This window comes from Pelodiscus sinensis, chromosome 5, assembly GCF_049634645.1.
Source record: "Pelodiscus sinensis isolate JC-2024 chromosome 5, ASM4963464v1, whole genome shotgun sequence".
Taxonomy (NCBI): Eukaryota; Metazoa; Chordata; order Testudines; family Trionychidae; genus Pelodiscus; species Pelodiscus sinensis.
Window position 1 is genome coordinate 115,029,383 of NC_134715.1, and position 27,649 is coordinate 115,057,031.

General features: G+C 39.8%; 1 long non-coding RNA gene across 3 annotated transcripts in view; it reads left to right on the forward strand.

Moving 5' to 3' along the window:
- The window catches only part of LOC106732363 (uncharacterized), a 77,042-nt gene that overhangs the window by 38,732 nt on the left and 10,661 nt on the right, over positions 1–27,649 (forward strand). Inside the window, exon 5 of one of the 3 annotated variants that reach the window (XR_012904402.1) lies at positions 16,555–18,136. The exons of 1 other annotated variant lie outside the window; for it this stretch is intronic. This is a non-coding gene — a long non-coding RNA (uncharacterized LOC106732363). Of the gene's footprint in view, positions 1–106; positions 2,645–16,554; positions 18,137–27,649 lie in introns of those variants that run through there. One more of the 3 variants, XR_012904401.1, reaches the window with a different exon arrangement.

Below are 27,649 nucleotides of genomic sequence, written 5' to 3' on the forward strand. Positions count from 1 at the left end.
TTTCTTCTACTTTGCTATTTCTTTAAAAGCTATTTCATGAAGATTTAATGTCTATGAGAAAGTTCTATTGGTATCAGTGCACTGAAAGCATTGTCTCTGTTTTTAGGTCTTTTCTACATGGAGAAATTGACTGGAATGTATATTGCAGAGTTAACTATTCTGGAGTAGTTATTTCAGAGTGGATCCCAATGTGGACACTAAGCTGCAATAAGTGACTTTATTCAGGAGTCAAATGAATAAGTGATAATTTCATCTTTCATTTTTGAAGAAAACATAAGTTTCAAGCTCCCACAACTGTGGAGAAAGATTTAAAATAGACATAGTCCGTGCAAAAGGCTCAGAAAGCAGAAGGCAAATAAAAAGGAGAGCAAAACTATTCTTTTTACAGAATCTCATGATTTTAAAGCCAATCTCATACTTTTTAAAATTTTATTTATTTATTTAGGTAGACAGGAGTCATGATTTTTGACCATTTGGGGCTGGCAATACTGAGTTTATTTTACTGTAGCTATTCCCACATATATAGAAGGCTTTAAACTATTAACATCAATCTCCTCAAACATGGAATTTTTCCACAATAATTACACCCACCTGAGGCTCAGGGCGGGCAAGATTTAATCCTACAACAAAAAACAGCTTTTCTATGCATAAAATGTCATGCATTTTGAATCTTTTACATTTCAATTCCCCGCAGAACTAGGAAAAGGAGCTTTATACAACTGGAACAGGGACAGCCCCAGTTAAGGGTCCTGCAGTTGTAGCTTATTGTAAATAGTCTTAACATATCAAACTTTAAAATGATTAGCTTGTATGTAGAGCAAAATCTACCCAGAATTTTTTTAAATAATTTTTCTGCATTTTTATTGTTTGTCTCATGGGGTATGTCTATACTGCATGGCTATTTCGGGATACTGAAAGTATCCCAAAATAGCTACTCCACATCTACACAAGCCCCCCATTATTTCAAAATATTCTTCAAAATAACGGGGGCACTATTTCAACATCCCAGTAAACCTCCTTGCACGAGGGTTAAGGGATGGCTTAAAATAGGACGTTATTTCGAAATTTGGCACTGTGTAGATGCGCCAAATTTTAAAATGGGCTATTTTGAAATAGATTCAAAATAAGATACACAGTTTGTGTAGCACAAACTGCGTATCTTATTTCGAGTTTAGGGTGCCGTGTAGACACATGCATGGTAACTAAAGCATCTGAATTTATAGACATACAACAATACTTAAACTCAAAAATAATACTAATAATTTCCCAGTAATGTGTGGCATTTGCAAAGTGGATGATGATTTTCTGTAGTGTAATTACTTGCTCAGTACTAACTTTGGATAATGTGCACAACTCATTCTTGAGATTTTATATTGTCTTTTGTTTCTGACTGCTGTCAAAGACAGGACATTGGATGAATTAGACCATAGGTCAGATCCAGTATGGCAATTCCTGGTTTCCTATCATACGACAGCTCCTGCATTACAGCAGTACAACTGGACCTGTAACAACTTTCTTCAGAGAGGAAATCTGGTTCAGTGGTTGGGGGAGGAGAGCGAGAGGTTAACCTAGACTTGGGAGTTCAATTCCTTTTTCCACTGCAATCTTCATGTGTTACCTTGGCCAGGTCATTGAGGGTAGTATGTCTTCAGCGCAATCAGATATGTGACTACAGAAAATGTAGACGTTACAAATAACTTGAATAACAAGCAGTATAATTGTGGCTGTACAAGCCTTCTTGGGTATACCCTTGAGGGCTAGACCATGCTGTCATGGCTTCACTGAGACATGCCCTTAAGAGTGTCTGCTCTGCCCTGCTGCTTGTACTACAGGGGTGTGAATGTCACTGCACATCAAAGTACTGTGCTGTAATAACTCCTCCATGTGGAATCTGTGGGCATGCACTGAAAGATTCTGACCTCACATTAGCATAGGCTTCTTTGAGGAGAACCATAGCAATGGGAGCTAAGAACCTTTTAGTTCACTTCCATGTTGGAAAGATTCAGCACAGCACTTTGGTGTGTGCTGCTATTCATGCTCCCCTAATACAAACTGTGGAGCAAGGTAGACATGTCCTACGTCTATATGCCTCATTCCCCCATCTGTAAAATGGGGCTGATAGGTTTTCCCTGCCTCACTGGGGTGCATTGTGGATAAACAAGTTAGAATGAAACCCTCAGATACTACTGGGATGGGGGAGCTTAGGTGAGTTACAAAAAAGGAACAAAAATATAAACCACATGTTGCTAGACAGCAAAGAAGAGAACTTCAGTGCCAAAACCAGGTCTCTAATATTTGAGCTAAAGGACAATTCCTTTGTCTGGCCCCAGAAGCAGGGCTTGGGTTTTTTTAATCTTCTCTGACAGCCAGCTGTTAAGAGGTAGCATCATGGCAACAAACACATGCATGTGCACATCAACTCCATTAGTGCCATTGTATAAAGTTCAGGAGCAAAGCCAGCATACATGGCTTCAGCATATAGTTATGCCAAACTCAACAAATTAACATTTTTTTTACTCAAAACTTTATCATCTAGAAGACTTGGTACTAATTATACCAAATGTAATGGATGATTAAAAAATGCATTCTTTCCATTATTTTAGTTCCCACTTCAGGCAAAACATGTCTGAACTAAAATGTTTTTGTTGCGTAATGTAACAAATACTTTCATTGTTTGAGGAACGTAATTAAAACCAGATAAAAATCAAGAAAACATTTCTTGCATTCTTTCAAAAATGTGCCTGCAATTGTGGGCTGAAAAGGAGCTGTCTTTCTGTTTGTTAAAGAAGGATAAAGATGTATTGTGCAGGCTTATCTCTATCTGCCCCTTCTGTCATACAATCCTGTTAAAAACGGGGATGCCAAATCAGGTTAAGGCCTTTCCAACAAAACCTCACTAGCTTACACATGGTACAGCCAGTTGGCTCATTTTTATGATTTCCTGGTACATAGTAGAAGCATGTACCAATAAACTGCAGTAGAGATCATGCATTTTCAGTGCGAAAATATCATGCTGAAGGAATGGGGAAAGAAGACTGCAGGAAGATTTGCCCCTTATGGCAGTCACCTGAATAAGAGATTATTGAATCCTAGGGTTGAAAGAGACCTAAGGAGATCATCGAGTCCAGCCCCCTTCCCAAAGCAGGATCAACCCTAACTAAATCATCCCCGCCAGGGCTTTGTCAAGCCGAGACTTAAAAAAACTCTAGGGATGGAGATTCTACCACCTCCCTAGGTAACCCTTTCCAATGTTTCACCATCCTTCTAGTGAAATAGTTTTTTCCAAATATCCAACCTAGACCTCCCCCACTGTAACTTGAGACCATTGTCCTTGTTCCGCCATCTACTGAAAACAACCTCTCTCTATCCTCTTTGGAACCTCCCTTTAGGTAGTTGAAGGCTGCTATCAAATTCCCCCTCATTCTCCTCTTCTGTGGACTAAACAAGCCCAAATCCCTCAGCCTCTCCTTCTATGTCATGTATCCAGCCTCCTAATCATTTTGGTTGCCCTCTGCTGGACTTTCTCCAATGCATCCACATCCTTTCTGTAATGAGGGTCCCATAATTGGACGTAATACTCCAGATGTGGCCTCACCAGTGCTGAATGAAGGGGAATAATCACTTCTCTAGATCTACTGGCAATGCTCCTCCTAATGCACCCTAATATGCCATTAGCCTTCTTGGCTACAAGGGCACTGTTGACCCATATCCAGCTTCTCATCCACTGTAATCCCCAGGTCCTTTTCTGTTGAACTGCTACTTAGCCAGATGTACCCAGAGGATATTTAAGGAAAACAAAAAATGCCAATATAACTAATGCACCAGTAACCAACTTTCAAAGGTGTTACAAAGTGGTGAAGTAGCTAGGTAGCTGCATCTTTCCCCTTACCTGTTCCTGCAGAGCTACAGCACAAATCTTGTAAAAGGGCATAGAAAGAACCTGATATCAAGGCTGAAATAACCATTATGGATTTGGTAGTTACTTGTTTTACATGTTTCTACACAATGACCCCTGAGTATTTGATACAATGAGACAATGCCCCCAGCTGTAATACATACAACCCTGCATTCCCCAATCTTACCATTTCAGTGCTTTGCAGGAGTAACTGGTTAACAAAGAATAGGCAAATAGTTATGTGTTCATCCCTTTGTAACACGAGGCAGGCAAGGAAAATAGAGTATGGTTATTTAAATAGTGTCATACACAAAACAAGTTCTCACTAATTAATTCTCTCTTTGGTGAGTTTCATTGGGGGGAGATAGCACTATTAGAGGTTCTTTACTTTCCTAAGCTTGTCAACATTTGACATGAAGAATTTCTCAAAAAGACTTCTCTGTGCAGCAAATCCTTTAGCAGATCTTCCACGATTTATTCTTTAATGCTGTCATCTACACTTGCAGTAGGCAAGACTCTCTCTTTCTCTCCATGCTTGTGTAAGGGAGAAGCCAGAAGGTCTGTCCATCTTAGGTACTTACTAGATCCCCTTTCCTATGATATTCAAGTGCCTCATAATCTTGAATATATTTATCCTCAACACCCTGTGAAATAGGATGCTATTATCCACATTATAGAGATGGGGAACTGAGGCACAGCAAAGCTAAGGACCAGATGTTTGAAAGTAGTAAAGCATTTAAAGATATAGCTTGGCATCAAAATACCTTTAAAAATCTGACCCAGGATCTTGCCCTTTGTCACACTGGAAGTCATTAACAAAGCAAGGATTTGAATTCAGATCTTCCTAGTCTTGAACGCAAGCGCTAATCACTGAACAATCCTACCTCGGAGCTACCTGAACTACAGGTTAAAGTGCATGTTGCACAGGGACCATTTATTCCCCATCCCACATAGGTGGTCAGAGAGGTGGAGAATGGATGGAGTCATGTCTCTCACCAGCTGTCCAGCAAAGATATGCCCTCATGAAGGGGAAGTAATCCACTAGTAACCTGGAGCAAGTGAAAAGTCAGGAATGAATTGTGACTCAGCTGCAACTCCCTCCCAGGTCTGCTCCTGGGGCCGTTGAGCAATGCCCAGTCCCGTATTGAGGAGAAATGAAAAAATACATTGTAGACCAGTGGGGCGGGGGCAATGCATGGGCTGCATAGAGCTTAACAGGGCTCTATGTGTAGCACATGAGTTATTTTGTTTACCATTGCCCACGTGCAGAGCTGCCAGATTCCACTGATTTCTGTCCACATCGTTTTTTCCTACCGAAATTACTGAACTGATGTTTACATAAAGCACTGGCATGTGAAGTGAGATGCATGCTGATTGCATACATTGAGTGTAAGAGCCATGTGCTCCTTCTGCAACCAATCAAACTGCTGTTATGGTTCAATCAGAACATCCTGCAAATTCTAGGTACTCAAGCATGGTTAGCAAAACTGCGAGACCGTCTTGGTTATAACAATCTTGCAGCCCAAAGAGATGAAGGAGGAACACTCATGCAGCCTACTTACCAGACTAAGTTTCCAGTTGTGGGTCTAATCCAATATTTGTACATGATCCTGAGATATAGGGAGACCCGACAGCTGAGTTTCACTCCATTGCCCTAGCTAGCCATACTGGGAATTGAGGAGCTCAGCACCCAACCAGGGAGTGGACCGTAAATTCACAAAAAATGTTTTGGTGATAAAGACAGGCCATATTAATTAATTTACAGAAATCAACATGCACTGGTGATAAGCACATTTCATGTTCCTTATTACCCTTGCATTGCCACAAGATTGTGTGATGAGCCATGGAATTGTAAGCCATGATCCATGTGATAAAATGATTTATATGATAGAATGACTGCTGATTGCTTATGAGCATTAGAACAGCATATAGTGCAGTGTTCACCTCTGAACTTCCATGGGGAAAATAATTGAACCGAATAGCATTTCCCCCCACATTAACTCAAAATCAACTCCATGGGATCCCCAGTATACATCTCCCCCTTATCTATTGTTACAGATATCCATTGGTGTACCAATTTACATTTACATGACTGTGCCTATATAACTATTTGCAAACATGTATCAAAGGGGCAGGAGTGTAGAGCTAGATTCCTTTGTGTATTTAAGTGCCTGAATCACCAGAATACATGAATTTAGTAGCCAGAGAAGTAACATGATAGTGTCATTATGGAATAAAGGTTTTATGCTCATGACTTGGGACAGGGTTTACATTACTCTGTGATAACTATGTGGGGAAAGAATTTTCAAAGGCACACATGACAATTAAGTGCCTGACTCACAATTAAGTGCCTGACTTTTGATGGGAGTTAGGCAACTTGCCTTTGAAAATTGCCTACTGTGTTCATACATTATGCCCATAACAATAGCATCTGGGAAACTAGGTCTAAATGTGAAAGTGAGGCTAGAGATTTGTGGTACCTCATCTTCAGGAAAGAGGTGCCTAGAACTTTCTAAGACATCAAGTCCCTTTAAGGTCATTCCACAGAAAGGAGGCCTCTCAAAATCATGAATCATTTTTTAAAATATAGGTCCTAAAGTTTTATTTTTTGAAAAGCTGATTTTAAAGCCTTATGGTATGTTTACACTGCATTCCTCTTTTGAGAGAGGAATGAAAATGCAGCTGAGCGAAATTGCAAATGAAGTGCGGATTTGAATTTCCTGCGCTTCATTTGCATAATCGCAGCCGGTGGCTTTTTTGTAATACCCTATTTCGAAAGAAAAAAATGCAGTCTAGATGGGGTTATTTAGAAAATAACCCCTTCTTTCGAAATAACCCTTAAACCTAATTTTTTAAGGAGTAAGGGTTATTTCAAAAAAAGGGGTTTATTTCAAAATAACCCCATCAAGAATGAGTTTTTTCTTTCGAAATAGGGTATTTCGAAAAAGCTGCCTTCCGCGATTATGCAAATGAAGCGTGGGAAAGTCAAATCCACGCTTTATTTGCAATTTCACTCAGCTGTAGTTGCATTCCTCTCTCAAAAGAGAAATGAAGTGTAGACATACCCTTAAACTTGATTGTGCAGGCTTGGGATATTATTTAGAAATATTTCCAAGTGGATACATTCATTGAAAGACAGTTTTATTAAATATATATGTTTTTCTCTGGTAATTTTAAGGAGTCCTTCCAAAAAATCTGTGGTCGTCATGTAAATTTCAAGCCCTGCTTCAAGCCTTTTCTGACCACACTATTCATAATGTTAATGATCAATATTTCTAGCTTCAACGACAGTTGCAGCAACTTAACCAGAGAATTTTGTCCAAAGGAAAAAAGAAATCAATACAGTTTATAATGAATGCATGTCTTAACAGTCAAAGAGTTGCAACTAATATTGTCATTAAAGACATTCTGGCTTTTATTAATTTATGTTTTTCCTCTTCAAGAAAAATCTTTGTGAGTAATAATCATAAGGGAACACCTCTACACTCATTTGCTTTTCAAATATGTCTAAATTATTCAGTTTGTCTAATGAATTTATCTTGTACAAAGATCTTAGATATTGTCCTTGCCCTACAGCCCTTTAGTCAGACATATTCCCTTTGACTTCAATGCCATTTTAGAGTGAACAAGAACTCACATTGCCTATAGGCAGACGTCTAGTTAATAGTTGAGGTGAATCTGGTGTTTGGAAGTGTGCGAAAAATGTAGGTAATTAGTTTTGAAGGTTGCTCTTCAGCATCTCAGATCATTTGCACACTGTTCTTTGTAACATTTTTTCTTATTTACTGGAAGAGATTTTCAAAAAGTATAGGTTTTAGGTGCTCACTTCCTATTACAAGCGAAGGGAATTGAGCATCCACATTGCTTAGGTCCATTTATAATCTCAGACTCTAATAGAATATGGAAATCCTACTGTAGTGTTGCTATCTAGAGATGTCAGAATGTACCTTCTTGGACACTTCTTATGACTCTTTAGACATTGTATCAACAAAATTGGGTGGCAAATACTGGACTGAATGTTCATGTATTTCACCTATTAGGAACCTGGACTCTTCCTGCTGGTGTACACAATCTGAAGAGATCACACTCTAAGATGGCACTGCTTCAGTTATAATTTTTGATGGCCAAAGTTTTCAAAAGTGACTAGTGATCTGAACACCCTGGAGGGAGCTGATATTTAGAGGCTGGGTACCTGGCACTTTCTGAAATCCTTTTAAGGTTTCTCATGTTGAGCACCCAAAATGCTTTTTGGAGTGGCTCACATCCGAGAGTGCCTATCTCAGGGCAGAAAACAGGACAGATTCCCCCTCCCCTCAACAGGTGGTATGTTCTAGAATTAGATTTCACCAGGCCAATGACAAATGTAAAGTCCTGGATCACTATATCAGTCTAAGTATGGAATCACAGGCAAGCCCCTCAGATTCTCCAGTCTACCTTGCCACCCAGACAAACTGAAATGTGTGTTAAAAGGTCACTTAAACCAAAAATCACACCACATCAGGTGGCTCCTAGTCCCAAGAGAATAGTCACTTTCCCCAGACCAATTGGTACGCTAGATCTTACACCAAAGACATCACTGGCACTCAATTCTATTGTCCACTAAACTAACTAAAGATGTATTAGCTAAGAAAAGGAAATATGAATTACTGAAAGGTTAAATTATGCACAGGTGAGTCATAAGAACATAAGAACAGACGTACTGGGTCAGACCAAAGGTCCATCTAGCTCAGTATCCTGTCTACCGACAGTGGCCAGCACCAGGTACCCCAGAGAGGGTTGACCGAAGACAATGATCAAGTGATTTATCTCCTGCCATCCCTCTCCAGCCTCTGACAAACAGAGGCCAAGGACACCATTTTATCCCCTGGCTAATAGCCTTTTATGGACCTAACCTCCATGAATTTATCCAGCTTCTCTTTAAACTCTATTATAGTCCTAGCCTTCACCGCCTCCTCTGGCAAGGAGTTCCACAGGTTGACAACACGCTGTGTGAAGAAGAACTTCCTTTTATTAGTTTTAAACCTGCTACCCATTAATTTCATTTGGTGTCCTCTAGTTCTTCTATTATTTGAACTAATAAATAAAACCCCTAATCATTTTAGTTGCCCTTTTCTGAACCCTTTCCAAGGCCAAAATATCTTTTTTGAGGTGAGGAGACCACATCTGTACACAGTATTCAAGATGTGGGCGTACCATAGTTTTATACAGGGGCAGTAAGATGTTCTGGGTCTTATTTTCTATCTCTTTCCTAATAATTCCTAGCATCCTATTTGCCTTTTTGACCGCCGCTGCACACTGTGTGGAAGTTTTCAGAGAACTGTCCACGATAACTCCAAGATCTCTTTCCTGATTTGTCGTAGCCAAATTAGCCCCCATCATACTGTACGTATAGTTGAGGTTATTTTTCCCGATGTGCATTACTTTACACTTATCCGCATTAAATTTCATTTGCCATTTTGTTGCCCAATCAGTCAGTTTGGTGAGATCTTCTTGGAGTCCCTCACAGTCTGCTTCTGTCTTGACTATCCTAAACAGTTTGGTATCATCTGCAAACTTTACTACGTCACTGCTTACCCCTTTCTCCAGATCATTTATGAATAAGTTGAAAAGGATTGGTCCCAGGACTGACCCTTGGGGTACACCACTAGTTACCCCTCATGGTTTGTAATTCCAAAAGGTGGCAGAGATTTAATAAATTGTTACTCTCTCAATGCATCCAGTATCCTTCCCTGTGAAAGTCTGAAAAGTCCAGAGAGCCAGCGTCTTTTCTTGAATCCATACTTATAGCTTCTTCTCTCAGAAAATAAGATGATAGTGTCATGACCCACATAAGCATTTTCTTTGAAGATGGAGAGTGAAGAATGCATTTTGAATCTTTGACTGCTGATCATTACACACTATGACCACTTCCTTTGACAGTAGCGCTTTTCTGTTACAGTTCTTCATTTGCATTCCATACGGCTTTTGTTACAGGGCTATGCACAATGTTAATGATTATTGCTGCTTTATAACAAGATTCAGGTAGGTGTCAACAATGCAAGTAACAGCCCACTAGTTTTTACCAAGTTTCACAACCAAATACATTCATATATTTAACAATGACTTTAATCCATACCAGTTGACAAATGAGTTGGCCTGGCTCGGGCATCAGTTGGCACCTGGTCTGTCAGTGTCACACCCCAAATTACTAGTCACGTTCGAAAATCTTAGCCATTATAATACTTTCTATTTACATCAGTAGCCTATCACTTGGATGACCAAGGGTTGATTCAACTGTAGTTATTCTTATTAGTCTTGCTGCCCTATTAAGTACCAGATGAAAAGAGGACATAATCTTTAGAATGGAGAAGTCAATGAAGCTGATATTGACTACTTCATCAAGGTCAATTGTTGAACTAAAATACTTTAAAATCTTTTCCTCTGTATTATCTTAGACACGGGACAACCAAAGAAGTCTGCACTGAACAATACACTACAACAATAGCAAAATAATCTTGAGCAATGGATTTACACAACTAACTGAACTCAGCTCAAAGCCTTTCTCTCTTGTCCTCAATAAACATCCTGCAATATCACTTACAGGAAAGTATGGAAATGTTACCTTGATTCAGTGACACTAAATGGAGAAAACACTAATTAATACAGGGGACTGACAGAAACAATGCCAATGGTCTTTCCATAAGGCAATTGGACCATTTAAGAGGCAGCAAAGGCCAGTGAACCTTGACTGATTAGCTAATGCCCAATTGAGCTTTAGGAAAAAGCACCTGCATTTCTTAAAAGAGGAGACAACTGCATCTGGTGGACAGATGACCACAGATGGTTCCTGCAGAGCCCTGAGTCTGCAGTGGGGAAGATCAAATGCCAAGCACAAGGTTCAGGGACAGCGGTAAGACAGATCCTCAGGGAGGCAGGGCTTTGCCCACCGTGGGGCTGGGGCATAAGAAAGGAGTTTTAAGGATAGGACAGACTTTCAGGCAAAAGAGTTTGGGCCCAGCTGAAACTGGGTTGAAGGCTACAGCTCTGAGCAGTATCTTGAAAGTTGTGCCAGACTTAGCAAAGGTAATCTCAAAAGGGGGATGTTTTGAATAGCTGGATTGTATAGACTTTAAGGGGCACAGCACGTGGGAAAACTGAGACCAAGGTGCTACAGAGCAAGCCTTCATTTATTTATTACCCCCCAATGAGCAATGTTCTGGTAAGTTTTGCAGGCATTTACTGCACTTCAAAGAAGTAGCCAGTGGATGGAGCACTTAGTTGGAAGTCAAGAGATGTGGGTTCTAGACGAACTAGGTCTGTTCAGGGACTGATTGCAATGACCCAGAGGATGCAGGAAGGGAGGCCAGCCCATCACCCTGGTCATGGCTAAGGAATAGAGTTTGACACTAAATGCATAGGGGATAGATATTGGTAAGTAGCTGCAGGGCTGAATAAATACAGTACAGTTGCGGTGACCCAACACAGTCTCCTTAAGGATATAAACTATATCCCAACAGATTATGCAGCATACAACACTCCCTTGTGTCAGTCCCATCCACTAGCTGCTTCAGAGAAGGGGCTGTTCTTCCTACTCACCTCTTTTAAAGTGAACTGCTCTTCTGAGTGCAGGAGTTGATCTTGTTCCTGGGACTTGTGGAAAACACAAGTGAAGGAGGGTCTTCTAGATTTGTGACACCAACTACTTCCTCAGAGGATTCAGGAATACTCTATTCTTTAATGTGCTTTAGAATCCTGTAGGCCGGGTCCCCAGCAAGAGCAAACTGGCTTAGCTCCTTTGATTTGAATTGAATGCCAGCTATCAGACAAAGAGCATGAAACTCAAACTTTGCAAAAGTTGGGTGCAGCAGCATGTATTGTTCAGATAGCCAGCTACGTTTAGCTACATGTAAATGGCTTAATACCCAGACCTACTCACACAATCATAACTATTAAAATGTCTATTCACTCAAATGATATTTAATTATCATAAGTATATACCCTGTATATTTCATTTACCTGCACTGTTAAAAGTGATCAATTAAATGCTAAGTGTTCAGAAGTGGAGATAGCTGTGACCATTTCCTCATTAAAAGAATCAGCTTCCAATGCTAATGTAAAAGTGCCCATTAATGTGTGTTAACTTGCCATATTACACCAGTTTTTTACATGTCATAAAAATGCTCTGGCATATCGATTCAAAATTCCTTAAAGTGTCTGGAAAGGGAAGATTTCTAGACTGTTATGAAAGGTGTTATTCAGCAGAAAGTCCTAGTCTGTCTTCGTCCATTTAATAGTTTTAGGGGATATTAAGATGAGGACCATAGAATACAGGATGATAAGGACACCAAGTCTGGAGAGCAACAAGTTGGGAGACCAGCTGGCAGCAGTGGAGAAAACCTTAAATCTGCTTGAAGAGGGTCTTGTGTTTGACATCTAGGATAAGACACTCCAACATCTCCAGGTTCACTGTCACAGGGACTGGTAACTGGTAAGAATTTCAATGCTGAAGAGGGACTTAGCAAGTACTAATGAGATCTTTAATCTGCACTATGTAAGCAGCATTCTCCTGTGCATACTTGAGCTAATGTGCAATGAAAAACCCACTGAAGACAAATGAGATAATCTCCCAGGCACCTCAACATGCTCTGAACAAAATTTGGAGCTTGTAACAAGCTACGTATGCCCATGCAAGTTTTTAAAATTCTGGTTACACTGTCCAGACCTGCTCCCACGGACATCAATGGTAACGAAATTGGATCCACAATAATTAATGACAAGATCATGAACAATTTAATTTTTAATCATTACATATTTTCTTCACATATAGCCAACCCATGAGTTTCCAAAGAGATTTATCCACTCAGCAGGTTTGAAGGGGTGCTTTACCACACTGCTTTAGTGGTAGAGGGAGACAATAGCCTGTAACGCAAAAGTAGATAGACAAATTTTCTTCAACATTTGCAGAAAAAAAATCCTTTTCTTTCAGAGTAAAAACGACATTTTTAAAACCAAATTAATTTTCCAAATAGAACTTTTTGGGGTGTTAGTTAAGAACATTTTAATGGAAGAGACACAAAACACTAAATATGGCAAGATTAGTGCTTCATTATAAAAGATCATCTGCAAAACCAACCTAAGAAGTTGATTCTGGAATAAAAAAAAATACAGAAATATTGTTATGAGGGTCCACAATGATGTAGAACATTTGGGAACTGAAGGAACACTTTAATCAATATTTCTGTTTATTGACCTGAAATATTTGAAGTTAAACAAGAAATGCAAATGCAGGACATGTGCATATTGCAGATAAAAACAATCTCTTTTTAAAAAACAAGCCTCTTTTGAAAACAGTGCAGTTTGAAGCCTAACTACATCCCTCTGTCACAGATGCCTCCAAAGTCAAAGGACTGAGACTACTGCTGACTGTAAGATCCAGTGTCTCAGCATTTCAAGGAAGACTATTGGAACAAAGACAGTCTTGTTCAAAGAGTGTGACTGTGAACTCCTTATCTGGGCAAAAATCTCATTAATATTAATTTGCATACTACTCCAGTAAGGATGTCAGAATTGGATCCATAAGTACTTCAGATTTATGGATGCAGGAATCATTTGGGCTGTGTCTACACGGCGGCATTATTTCGGAATCACTGATACTATTCCAAAATAACAAAATACGTGTCTACCCTACAAGCCTTTATTTTGAAATAATGTCGAGCTGGAGGACTTCTTACTCTGACTCATGTTAACCCTCATTTCAAGAGGAGTAATGGAAATCAAAAGAAAACAGTGCCAAAAGCTGAATTAAGCTATTTCATAGCTCAAATTGCGTAGCTTAATTCAACTTTAGCTCTACTGTGTAGATGTACCCTTGGTGAATGGCACTCAAACTCTGCATTCATATTGTAGCAGTACCATCAAAGATAATGGCTACTGCAGCATACACACATGAAACATAATCTACTCTGTGAGATTGCTCATTGAGTTCCTTCAACTTTAGAAGATATGCTGAGGATGACATATGAAAACTTGGCCATGTCAACCACTCTCTCAAAGGTGTAAAATTCCTGAGTGAGCAGTGGAAAGAGGGAAAACAACTTGCCACAATATTGCCTCAAGCAGGAAATTCCATCTCATGGGACCTCTAGTTACCCTGTGCTACAGCATCCTCAATAAGAGATCCTCCGGAATAGGGCTTTATTCCGGAGGATTGGGCCAGTCTAGACGCTCTTTTCCGGCTTTTCTACAAGCCGGAAAAAAGCGGCGGACATCTTTATTTAAATCCCGCGGGGGATATTTAAATCCCCTGCGGATTTCCCTATTACGAAGTTGAAAATTAGCATGCCCCTTTCGGAAAAGGGGCCAGTGTAGACGCAGCCAGAGTGTACTAATAACCACTCACTGGAAACCAATAGCTAGTCTGATTGCCACTCACCGAGCAAATTTAATTTTGCTCCTTGTGATTATTCTATTATGTGAGCTTAACATTTACCTTGATAAAACATAGCTGCACACATCTTCATGGCAATTATAAGGGTAAGTCTACCCAGTGCAGCTATTTCAAAATAAGCTATTCTGGAATAGTTATTCTGAAGTCGCTTATTTTGAAATGGCGCATCTACACTGCAGCGAAGCCTCAAAATTAGTCTGAGGCAGGTTTCCCTAATGTAGACATGCTATCTTGAGATAGAGACCCAGCAGGCACTGTGGAAGAATAAATTAGAATGGCCTGGTGAGCGGCTATTTCAAAATAGCAGCAGTAGAGCATTTGCACATGCCTTATTTTGAAATAGTTATTTCGGAATAGGTGTTATTCTCGTAGAATGAGGTTTACAGATTTCAAAATAAGCTGTCTGTTATTTATTTCAAAATAATGGAATGGCTGTGTAGACGCTCACATTGTTATTTTGTGATAACGCTACTTATCTCAAAATAATGGTGCAGTGTAGATGCACCCTAAGTGGTGAGTATAAGAATGTCTGTGAAGGGTCAGACCAAAGATGCATCTAGTCCAGTATCTTGTCTTCTTACAGTGTCTGGTGCCAGATGTTTCAGAATGAAGGGATAAAAAAGGGCAATTATGGAGTCATCCATCTCCTGTCATTCAGTCCCAGCTTCTGGCAGTCAGAGATGCGGGGACACACAGAGCAAGGGATTGTGTCCCTGTCCACCTTGGCAAGTGCCAGGTTGGCATTGACAGGTTGTCTTTATGTTGTGAAAGAAATATTTTGTAATATTAATTTTAAACCTAATGCCTATTATTTTAATTGTTTAACTCCTCCCTGATTCTCGGGAGGAGTTAAACAAAGCATCCTTATTCACTTTTTCTGTACTATTTATGATTTTATAGACCTGTATCAGATACCCCTCCTAATCATCTTTTTTCTAACTGTTCCAGTCATTTATTCTCCCCTCATATGGAATCTGTTACAAACTGCTAATCATTTTTGTTGTCCTTCTCTGAACTTTTTCCAATGCTAGTATATATATTTTTGAGATGGAGCTACCAGAACATCACACAGTATTGAAGTACCATGGATATATAGTGGCACTGAAATATTTTCTCTCTCTCTCTCCTAATGGTTACTAACATTCTTTGGCTACCACTTAACACTAAGCAGATCTTTTCAGAGAACTATCAACAACAACGATGCCAAGATCTGCCTCTCAGCCAAGCCAGAACCCAGGCTCCTTCACCTATCCAGGGTAGAGGTCCCGAGAGCAACTCTCAGCTTGTGCCCCACCCATGAGCTGCCCATCCAGGGCAGTTGGAGGGCCCACAGCTCCACATGGTGGAACATGTGGCTTTATCCCAACTCAGTTCCAGCTTCTAGCCTGGCCTGGGGGGTGGACCCTCAGGATCTGAAGAGCCACAGCTAGGCCATAATAAGAGCCCCCAGACATCTGTGGGGAGCCGTGAATCCTTCATCTGCCCTGGTTGGAAGACATGAGGGTGGGAGTATGGATTGGCGCTCTTGTCAGGCACCTTCACTCTTAGTAGGGGAAGAGTCCACTGCTCCCCTCAGCTGCCTGAATTCCCCAGGCTGCTTTTACCTGGGATGGCTGCAACTTCCAGGTTGGTTGGGGCCTCAGGGCAAAAAGAAGGGGGAGGGGGCCAGACCCATGGGAAAAGTGAATGGGTTAGGCCCATCCCACCACTCTCCTCCCATTCCAGCACCCCGTCTCAAACCCCAGAGCACAGGGTGCAAAGCAGCTGACAATGTGACCTAGTATCACCTGATCCAGAAAGGAGTTCTAATCCAACAGAGGACTCTAGTTCCAGGATCTTCTTGGCAGATTTATGGGGGTGTTGACTGATTTCTTGCTTCTTTTTAAGCCAACCACAGGAACAGGAAGTTCTCTGTGTAACTGGATTTTTCTGGCTTAGAATTCCTTCCCTTGTGCTACCCCCTCTTGCTGCCTGACTCTGATCTTCTGGTAACCTGACCCTGCCTGCCTTCAGATACCTGACTCTTGGCCTGCCCTCTGGCATATCTCAGACTCTGCTCTCCTGGCATCTAAACCAACCTGGCTTATGACTCTGTTCTGACCACTAGGTCAAACCACCCACATCCCAAATGTGATAGATATAAAACTGATTTTGTGGTCCCTAAAGTGACATTCTAAAGAACCATGTTCATTCACTCCCAAAGATTTCCAGTTCTCTTTCTCTCTCTTTTTAGATTACAAATGAAAAGATGAGTTTCTAATGGCCAGTCCTGCACTCACCCTGGGTCCTGATTGTGAATATGGATGCTTTTCTTCTTCTATTCACCACCAATTATGAAGATTATGCAGCCCAATTATATCCTCAGTCATATCAATACAACCCCACTTTCTCAAAATTATAACATCAGATACAGCTGTGCAACCTCAAATGTGTACACATAACATTAAGAACAGAAATGAAGCACTACATGTTCTTTGATATATTTTTCTTAATGCACCTTGTGGCTCCTTGACACCGGAATGCTTACACTACACATTCCACTGAAGTACATTGTTATGACACATGCTTAATATGTTTAATGTGATTTTCCTGTGTTTATTTTCTATTATGTAATAGAATCAGAGGGGAGGGAAAATCAAAGCTTCAGTTTAATGATGTGAGTACAATATTCACAGTGTCTATGCAATGTGACAATTCTTTTGCTTTCTACTTTCTCATAGAGCAGCAAAAATGTGATTTTTTGTTGGTTTCTCCAGCAATGAAATGTTTTTCTCCATGTAACTAATCTCTGTATCATTCCATTGCTAGAACTCCATAGACATGTATTTCCTTAAACATAGTCTAATATTTTTGTTTCCAAGAGCATTTGGAATAAGCTATTGTACTACGCAAGTGGAGCTAAGTTGGCAGAAATGGGTGTGTTATGCTTAAACGAAGCACACGAGATCTTTTATAGGGGAAAAGACAGTACACTGCATTTATTGAGAATACAACAGTTGCATATGCTTTTCAATCATTCACACACAAACACCATACACACACACAGTCCCACCAGACGATGTTATAGTTACCAGTCCAGAGTCTGTATCAATCTAGTGGCCAGTTAGATCGATCACAGAGGGAGAGCAGGGCCTTTGTTGGTCTCGCGATCCGATGCTCCTCTGGAGTTGGTGGCAAGACGAACCCAAAGTTCCATAGCAAAGCACCCTGCTTTTATAATCCTTTTCTCTGTTGAAGTCTATGAATTCCGCTGTGTCAGTCTTGTTGATGTCAATCATTCCCAAAACATTTCCAAAGCTCATCCTGTAATCGATTGTCTTTTAGGGGTGCTTGCTTCACTTTAAAGCCGTCAATCTGCCAACCCGATCACTCCTTGGCCATGGGTATGCACTGGTGGTAACTGAAGGTTCTTCTGACACCGATCAGTCTGTTTTCACCCATGGTCACCCCTCCTTCTTTGGCCATCTGGTTCTGAGCAATAACCTTCACACCTTTATCTTGACACATACCACTTCCACACATAAGCAATCTTTTACGAGGCCTTTTGAAGAAAAGCATAACATTAGTATCTCATATTGGGCAAAGCAAGAGGCATTGTAAATAAAACAATTAAAACTTCAGCCTTCAACATCCCTCTAGTCTCAGTAACAGACACAATACCACAACTCTTTTTCCTTACTTGCTAAACTTTAAAACAAAAGGGCTTACTAAAGGGCTTAGTTTAAATGTGATATGTTACCTTACATTGTTACATTATTAAACATAAAAATACAAATATAAAAAGGGTAAAACTTTCATTCCTAACAGGTGTATAGTGGCAGAATTTACTGAGATTTTTGAAGATTTAAATTAGTATGGGTACGTCTACACTTGCTCCCTAGTTTGAGCTAGGGATGCAAATGTAGCCGACCGAAATTGCAAATGAAGCAGGGATTTAAATATCCCGCGCTTTATTAGCATATTCTTGTCCGCACGTTACTCTGCTCAACAGCTGATTCGAACCAGGAAATGCGCTCTGGGACACGTTAGCTTGAATCAAACCTCTTGGTTTGAGCTAACGTTACTCCTCATTTTTTGAGGAGTAATATTAGCTTGAACCAAGGGGTCTGATTCAAACTAACGCATCCCGGAGCACACTTCCTGGTTCGAATCAGCTGTTGAGCGGAGTAATGCACAGGCGAGATTATGCTAATGAAGCACGGGATATTTAAATCCCCGCTTCATTAGCAATTTCAGTCAGCTACATTTGCATCCCTTGCTCGAACTAGAGAGCAAGTGTAGACGTACTCTTAGAGGATTAAGTGAGGACATATTTTAAGCCTGTTTGTTCAGAACTATATATCCCTCCAGCTGAAAAACATACTAACCCATGGTGCATGTTTCACTTTCAGGTATACATTTCTGAACAATACAAAATGGCTCTTCTTTGTACCTAGGCTGAAACCCAGCTTACAGTTAAGCTTCCCTTTGAGTACAATAACAGCCCCCATGCCTAAGAACCTTTAAACCTAGATTTTCAGCTGACTTTAGTTCCCCTTATGTACCATTCTTGTCGTATGATTGAGTACATAATGGGATAGTAAAGGAGCATGAGTTCCTCTATCTGTATGATTCTGTTCTCTTGAAATTTCATCTGGATGTGGTATTCTTCACTTCCTGTTCTAAACTGTTACACAGAGTTGCTGTGAACTGCTGCCACATTTCAACTCTGATGTGGCTGCATTTCAGCCTGGGTGAAGATGAGTCATTTTGTACAAATATTATTATTAAATTGATATTATTTAGAAATATGAACCTGAAAGTGAAATATGCACCATAATGTAATATGCTACTCAGCATGGGGGATATATAGTTCTGGATAGAAAGGCTTGAAATATGTCCTCAATCAATCCTCATACTGATTTAGATCTTCAAAAATCTTAGTAAATTCTGCCTGCCACTTTTTACCACTGTGCATCCAGTTCTGCCAACTTAGCTCAATTTGAGTAGTACTATATAGTAGCTTATTCTAAATGCACTTGAAAACAAAAATATAAGACCGTGTTTAAGAAAATACATGTCTATGGAGCTTTAGTAATGGCATAATACAGATCTCTCTACCAAAGCAAAAAGCACTGCTTTAAAAAAAACCTGAGAAATATGTAAAGTCTATGGAGCTAGTCTGATTTATATCAGTGGAGAATCTGACCCATATATGCATATAGATATATAGGATTATGATAGACTTCTTAATGAAGCCATACCTTTTGATAAGCATACACAAGTATTCAGAATTGCTTGCAATTCCAGTTTATACAGAGATGGGTCAAAACCAAAACCCTAATTCCAACCTCAGACTTTGGTAGCATCCTAATACAGATTGTTAGCAAAATATTATAGATTGGATTTATTAAAATGTTTATTTCGACATTTCATCTTAGAGCATCCCAAGGAATTTTACTTTGTGATTAGTATTGTATTGGTTAATGCAGTAACATCTGAATATTCCTCCCATATAATGAAAATATGTATTACCAATAAAATCACTTCATGGTAATTCTTTTAGCTGCAGAGAACTCAATCTCATTCACAGCAGTCAGACCTTTGGAACTAATTGTGTCTGACTAATGTAGCTGAAAGGTGTTATCCATCTAAGCTACACTTGTGAATTGTATGAAGATTACGGTTATGTTTGATAGCATGCCTGTTAAGGCTGTATGGGTGTGTAAAAATACCTGCCACTGACAGAGTATCTTCTCTAGTGCTTAATACTAAGGAACGGAGGGAAAATGCATATAGGATATGAAGTCTAGACTTTTGGAGCAGAGCTGTTAGTCACAAGCAATGTGTATGACACTTTTTCTGCTCACAAACTGTTAAACTTCAGTCCTATACGGGAATATTTCTTTTTCGCTCACACAAGTAGTTATGGATTTGATACAGACATTACTGGGTGAAATTCTATAGCCTGTGTTATGTAGGTGAGGCTTTCTGATCATAATGGATTTTGCTGGCTTTAAATTCTATGAATTATCCATCAATCAAATTTATTGTATTGTTCTGGGTGCCCAGTGTACTACCTCCAGACACACACTGTGGGCAGTGAAATGCTCGGATACGAGGCAGATTGCTGTCTGGATATGAACTATTGGCGGGGGGAGAGGATATATTGCACCTGCAAGTAGATTTTAGCAGATTAGTCTGCCTATGTTCACAGCATATATACAGAGAAATTAGTTTAAAATTATAAATACTATTGCTGGAAGGTGAGTGAGAGGGGTGGAGGTGGGTGGAGTAGGGTGGAGTGGGCTAGAGCAGAACCCTGCTGCAGGCACCAGCCTCTCCTCCCTCCGCCCCCCCTCCTCTCGCTAGTCTCCCCACCAACTCCTGGCTGGCTCTTTCCTTCTCCCACCCATGGCATTTGGGGGTGGCACATGACCCCTCATGCCCCACCTAACCTATGCATGATTCAGTGCATCTGCCATTCCTAGGTACTCCACATGACAGTGATCTTTTCCCCTGCAATCTCCTGAGGGCCTAAACTGGAGACCAGTTGCAACATTGTGTCCCTTCCTTCTTCTCTATGTTCCTCTTTCATCCTTTTGCTTCCTTCCTACTCTTTCCTGAACACTTTCCTCCTCCTTATCTCCCACGTCCCCTTCTCATCCTCTCCTCTCCCCCTTTCTCCTGCCCTGCTTTTCTTCCCTCACACAAATCCCATAAAAAACACTCAGATGGATACTGTGCTTTGTGCTTGGAACAAATACTATTTCATCGTATAATAAATGTTGCTGAGGCCTCAACATTCATTTTTCCATTGTCTTTTTTTTCTAATGAAGTATCATGCACAGGAATGCCCAGGGATCACAACTAAAAAGACCCACATTCAATTCCCTGCTTCTCCAGAATTCCTGTTTGACCTTGACAAATCTCTTAGGCCAAGTCTACACTACAGAGCAGATCAAAGCTGCTGCAGTTGATCTTCCGGGGTTTGAATTAGTGGGTCAGTGAAGAGATGCTAATTCGAACTGAGAGGGTGCTCCTATTGATGCTGATAGCCTAGCTTTTGCAAGGAGTAAGGGAAGTCAAAGGGAGAGTGTTATCCCTTTGACTTCCCGCAGCATGGACACCACCAAAATTCAAGTTAAGATACTTTGACTTAACCTACGCAATTAACATAGCTGAAGTTATGTATCTTAATTCAAACTTAGTGTAGATCAGGCCAAGTCTCTCTGGGTATGTCTACACTACCCTGCTAGTTCAAACTAGCGGGGTAATGTAGGCATAGAGCACTTGCAAATGAAGCCCGGGATTTGAATTTCCCGGGCTTCATTCACATAAGCCGGCCAGCGCCATTTTTAAATGCCGGCTCGTTCGAACCCTGTGCCGCGCGGCTACACGCAGCATGGGCTAGATAGTGCGGAATGGCTTGCTAGTTCGAACTATCTAGCCCATGCCTCGTGTAGCCGCGCGGCACGGGGTTCGAACGAGCCGGCATTTAAAAATGGCGCCGGCCGGCTTATGCAAATGAAGCCCGGGAAATTCAAATCCCGGGCTTCATTTGCAAGTGCGGTATGCCTACATTACCACCCTAGTTCGAACTAGGGTGGTAGTGTAGACATACCCTCTGTTCTTTAGTCCCTCTGCAAAATGGGCATAAGATAAAAGTACTTCCCTTCCTCACCAGGTTGAGCATCGCTAACTGCAGGGGCCACTTAAGCTAAGAGATTAATACACTGCAAATTGTGAGGTGTGAAGATACTCTGATAATGGTGACTATGTAAGTGCCTGAGATTTACACATACACCTAAAATAAATTCAAAGATATAAGAATGTGTCATTTCAGACTCAGGCTATGTCTCGACTACAAGCCTCTTTCGAAAGAGGCTTTTTCGAAAGAATCTTTTGAAAAGCTTCTTTCGAAAGATCGTCTAGACAGCAACCAGTATTTTCAAAAAAGAGCTGCTTTTTTGAAAGAGCGCACCCAGGCAGTCTGGATGCTCTTTTTTGAAAAAGCACTGTTTGCATTCAATAACGTCTTTTTTTGAAATAGCACTTTCGAAAAAAGGAATTATTCCTCGTAAAATGAGGTTTTCCGTAGTCGAAAAAATTGCTGCGTTCTTTCAATTTAATTTAGAAAGAATGCAGCAGCAGTTTAGATGCAGGTGAAGTTTTTTCAGAAAAAGGTTCCTTTTTTGAAAAAACCCTGTAGTCTAGACACACCCTCAGTGCCATGCAAATAATTTATTTCCCCTGCTCTTACCACACCTCTGACCCAATTAGACTATAAGCTTTTTGTTCGGTGACTGTACTGTATCTAGCACAATTGGGCTCTAATCCATGACTGAACCCTGTAGGGGCTACCATAATTCAAACAGGAAACAAGAACTGTAACAAAAAAGGGGCTAAGATTAAAAAATGCAAAATAAATGTCTACAATTATTGTTGTTTTAATTTAATCTTACTGATCTTTTTTTAAACGTTAACCTTTTTGCTGTAGTAGCCCTCTGCTTGGAGTGACTGTAGAAAATACTTCTCTGTGAAGACTGCAACCTTTCATATAACACAATATATTTTATTTACAGTTCATACCAAAAGAGAGCACAAAGCTTTTGGAAGACATTAGCAAAACAATGAAAGTCAATCATACTGCCACTTGTCCTTACCTCTTTCTTTATCTTCATTTTTACCCTCCTCACTTTATGTATTTTCTTGATAAAGTTACCTACATGGCACATAATTTTAGAAATGGGAGAGCTGCATATAACAAATACACTCCTTCTCCCCCCCCCCCCCCAACTTTCTATTTCAGATTAGAAACCTAGATATTTTGGAGATGTGCATAAATTTTGTATTATAGCATGGGAAGCAATTAATCCCATTAATAAGCAATAATTCATATAATTCAGACCATGGGCTGTCACTATGAATGAGTTCATTAGCTAGCTTTTTACCCTAGGCTAAAAAGCCAGCTTCATTAATTCTGTAGAAGGCTTATTTTCTTCTGTTGGAAAAAAAATTCAAAGCCTTTTAAAGGAATATTCCTACATAGAGAAATATCACCCAGAAAAAAATCCTCAAATATCAAGTTCCCACAAATGTTAAAATTATTTACAAGATCAAATATTTTGATGACATTTATGTATGTAATAAATGTCTTTGGGCAGGGGGCTGGACTCGATGACCTCCTGAGGTCTCTTCCAGCCCTAGCATTCTATAATTACCAGAATGCTGTTAGGTATTAATATTAAATTTGCAACCTGAAGGACTCCAGCTAGGTTGAGACTTCATCAAGACTGTGTCATGCTCACCCTAGTTTAAATGTACTTATTACAAATCATTTTAATAATGTATTAACATTTAATTAGATCTGTACTGAACTCTTCAAATTAAATACAAAGAAGGTGAATTTTATAATTGGAACTGCAGGGGCCACTTGAGCTGAGAGATTTTTTTCCCTGTCTTCTGTGGTGTGACTTTATTACATATTTTCTTGAACATTATCATTACCATATGACAAAATGGGAATCAGAATAGGGGAGAATCACTTTCTTTCTTGTTTTAAGTACTAAGCTCTCTCTCCTGCAACTTGTAACACTTTGTGAACTATTTGCTCTACTTCAGTGGGGTTGCATGGACTCATCAGTTCATTCACATGCTGTAAATGACAAGACTACTGATGTAACTTTCAAGAGCCAGATTCTGCTCCCCTTTTTCATGTTACTAGAACTAGTATTGGGCAGCAGCTTACTCAGCAAACAGTCTAATTGAATTCAATGGGGCTCACCATGGACTAAACTATTACTCTGCATGTGACTGGGATTGAGCCTGTGTGCAAATAATTGAATATTGCCCAACAAATAACATACATTATTTTGCAACATGCCCAGAAAACAAGCTTTCCATTAAAACTGTTGTCTTGCAAGATATAACTGAAGTCTTGTGTCTTCCTTTGTGGATACACTTTCAGGTATTTGCAAAATTGTCCATGAGTTATGAGCAAGACAAAATTATTTTTCATTTGCTCAATAGATTAAATATGGTTAAATAGCTCTAGAAAGCCAAAAACATTTGGGGGAAAAAAACGTATATTTCTCTTATTGTCTGTAAAGGTTTGAAGTTAGACATGGCTCTGAAACCCCTACTCTCCGTGATTTTTTAATACTCTGATCTTTAATTATTCAGTATGTCTGAATGTTCCAACCTGCTCTGGAAAAAGTGTATAAAAATATCACAAATTCTGCCACATTTTAATTGATTCAACTACAGGCTGTAAATGTAAATTTACTTTAATGACCACAAACATTTCAGCTCTCAAACAAAAACAAGATTACTTTTTTACTTTTTTTTCCCCCAGATGAAAGATTTGTGGCTTTTTATTTTCAGAGGAAATTATTATCTTCATGCTGCTGTGTACTAATGAAGTGGTGAGAAACGTTTCCTCTTACTGAGATGACTCTGGTGTAGCAGCTGTGATACAAACACCACGCTGGATGAGCAGCAAATCCGGCAGTGTAGAATTGTTCCAGTAAACGTTAAGTGATTTGAAAAGACCTGACAGGCGAGAACAGCAAGCCCTGGAGTCATGTAAAATGCAAGAGAAATACCACTTTATGGATGCTTTATGATGGCGTCAGAAACAGAAACAACAAACTGGCTATTAAAGCACAGTTTAAAAATAATATTCTCCCTATTTTTTAAAACAATCTAGAAGAAATACACTCTTTTACATTCAAGAACAATCCAAATACCTTACAAGATGCTCTAATTTGTTATCAATTGCTACAAGTAGCCTGATATATATGGAAATAACATTCAATTATATGGTACATTGGTACCAGTCAGCACTGCTTTTAGCCAGAGAGGATCTGCCTCTGCCTCTGCCTCTGCCCCCCTCCCCCTCCCCCCAGCAGTATTGACAAAAATCATGTGAGCATGTTCAGGGAGTGGGAAAGATAAAGAAAAATAGTTTACAATTAATTAGTTGATGCTTTATGTTTGTATAGTGCATTTTATTTGGAAGGATCCCAAGCACATACAAATACAAACAGGAATTTCTCCATTATTTGCAATCAAAATGAAGCCACACTCGGTTCAGAATATGGTTGATTCTGAACTAGCAACACCAAATACAGTTCTTAGTATGGGAAACAAGGAAGAATCATAGAGCCAACTGAAAAACCCTGGTGATTTAAGGTATAATTTATTTGCTTTTTTGGAATTTAGCCAGGATTCTGGAGTTGACACTCTAATGCCAACAAACAGTGCCAGGGGAATTTTAATGCCCAGAAAGGGTCAGAACCTTGGTTTTGCAACTAATCCAAACACATCCAGCATAACAGTGATCCCTACACTATAGTAAAATACAAGCACAAAAGAGCAAAACGAGGTGTGGTGAAAAGTTCAAATTTTTATAGTTCCCATTATATATTCTCTTTCTAAAATGATGTCAGTTTGCTGTAGCAGGGAACTGTAGATCATCTATTAATGTACAATTTGTGAAATCTATATTATATGTGGAATTTACACAGAAATAGCAAGGACGTAGTTAAAATATGGCAATGGATCAAAATCAAGGGCCAGATTCTTATTTATGTTAACATCCTTTTATGTGGACTAAAGGAGCCTTCAAGCAAATGAGAGAACAGTGTACATACTTATTTGTTTAGATTTGTCATCTTCCCGCAACAATATTGACCACGAGCTGTTTGTAACACACCTGTGGATTGCTCTTGAATGGCTACAGTGCTTTTTTGTCAAAGAGATCCTACTAGATTTTACTCAACAATTACTCTTTATGGGGTTGATCAGTTCTCCCAGGTTACTACTCATGTTTAAAATTAAGCATGTGCTTAGGCACTTCATTGGATCAAAGCCAGAATGCTCAACAGCTGGCAAAATTAAATTCTATTTTCCCATGTGGGAAATTCTATTTTCCCATGTCCTCCTAGGGACTTCACAGGATGCCAGTTTGTCACTAGGAGGGTTAGTGAAGAAAAAAGCTATGGTTTCTCTATATGCTGATGGAACTCAGCTTTATCTATGCAGGTCAATTCAATAAAATGACTTACACAGTGTCTAACAGAGACTGAAACCTGGATGCCTATCTAGCCAAGACCCAAGTCAGACAAGATTGAAATACTTTGAGTAGGCCTGGGGAAGGATTCAAAAGAAATAGTAAATGCAATAATTTCTCCTGTGACAGAGACTTCATTTATCATACACATTTACAACTTGATGGTCTGGTGGGAAGCAGGCTGCTTCAGATATCCAAGGAGTGGCACTAGCCAAGATTGTGTTTTCACTACCAGCAGATGGCTAGAAAGTGACTGTCTTTTCCTTTGGATAACTACCTTACTACAGCTGTCTATGTTTCTGTCACCTTGAGATTTGATTACTGAATTGAACTCTATACAAGGTTATATTCAAAGACTACTTAAAAACTATAACTACATAATGCAGAATTCAGCTTTCCATTTCCTTAGTGGTGCCTTCACAAGGAACTCTATAATCTACTCTGGCTTCAAGAATTGACTACTTGAAAAATCATCTCTTTGGAAGATGATAGGGTTATGGGCATCAGCTAAGGCATTGGAGCTAACAGTTCCCTAGTTTAAAAATGATGGGGCTGGAGAATTTTCCGTAAGGGTTTCTGTGTGGAACTTGCTTCACTTCTTAGTCCAACACAGCCAGGTTTGTTGCCTTTCAGCACAAGGTTGACATTGAAAATCTTGCTGAGTTCATTGAGAAATAGTTTACAAATATTTTATAATGGTTTTTACTTACCAGCACATATTACATGAAGCACATTTTAAAAAATAATCTAGATGCCATCACTATGGGGAAATTCACTCCATGTTGAGTGGTAAACCCCGGCTACGTCTACACTGGTGGCTTCTTGCGCAAGAATACCTGTTCTTGCACAAAAACTTGCTGGGTGTCTACACTGGATGCGCGTTCTTGCGCAAGTAAATTTACAGTCTAACACTGGAAAACAGGGCTTCTTTCAGAAGAGTTATTCCTCTCCCCAAGAGGAATAAGCCCTCTTGCGCAAGAGAGCAGTGTAGACAGGCAACATGAATTTCTTGCACAAGATACCCCTATGGCTAAAATGGCCATCAGAGCTTTCTTGCACAAGAGAGCATCCACACTTCCATAGAAGCTCTTGCGCAAAAGCACGTCAGTGTAGACGCACTCTTGTGGAAGACTTTTTGTGCAAGAACTCTTCCGCAAAACAGTTCTTGCGCAATAAACTACTAGTGTAGACGTAGCCCCCAAGTTTTCACGCTCTATGCAGGTAGAGTGCAGAGGGGCTCGAAAAATTAAATTCAGTCCTCTCAAAACCGAAC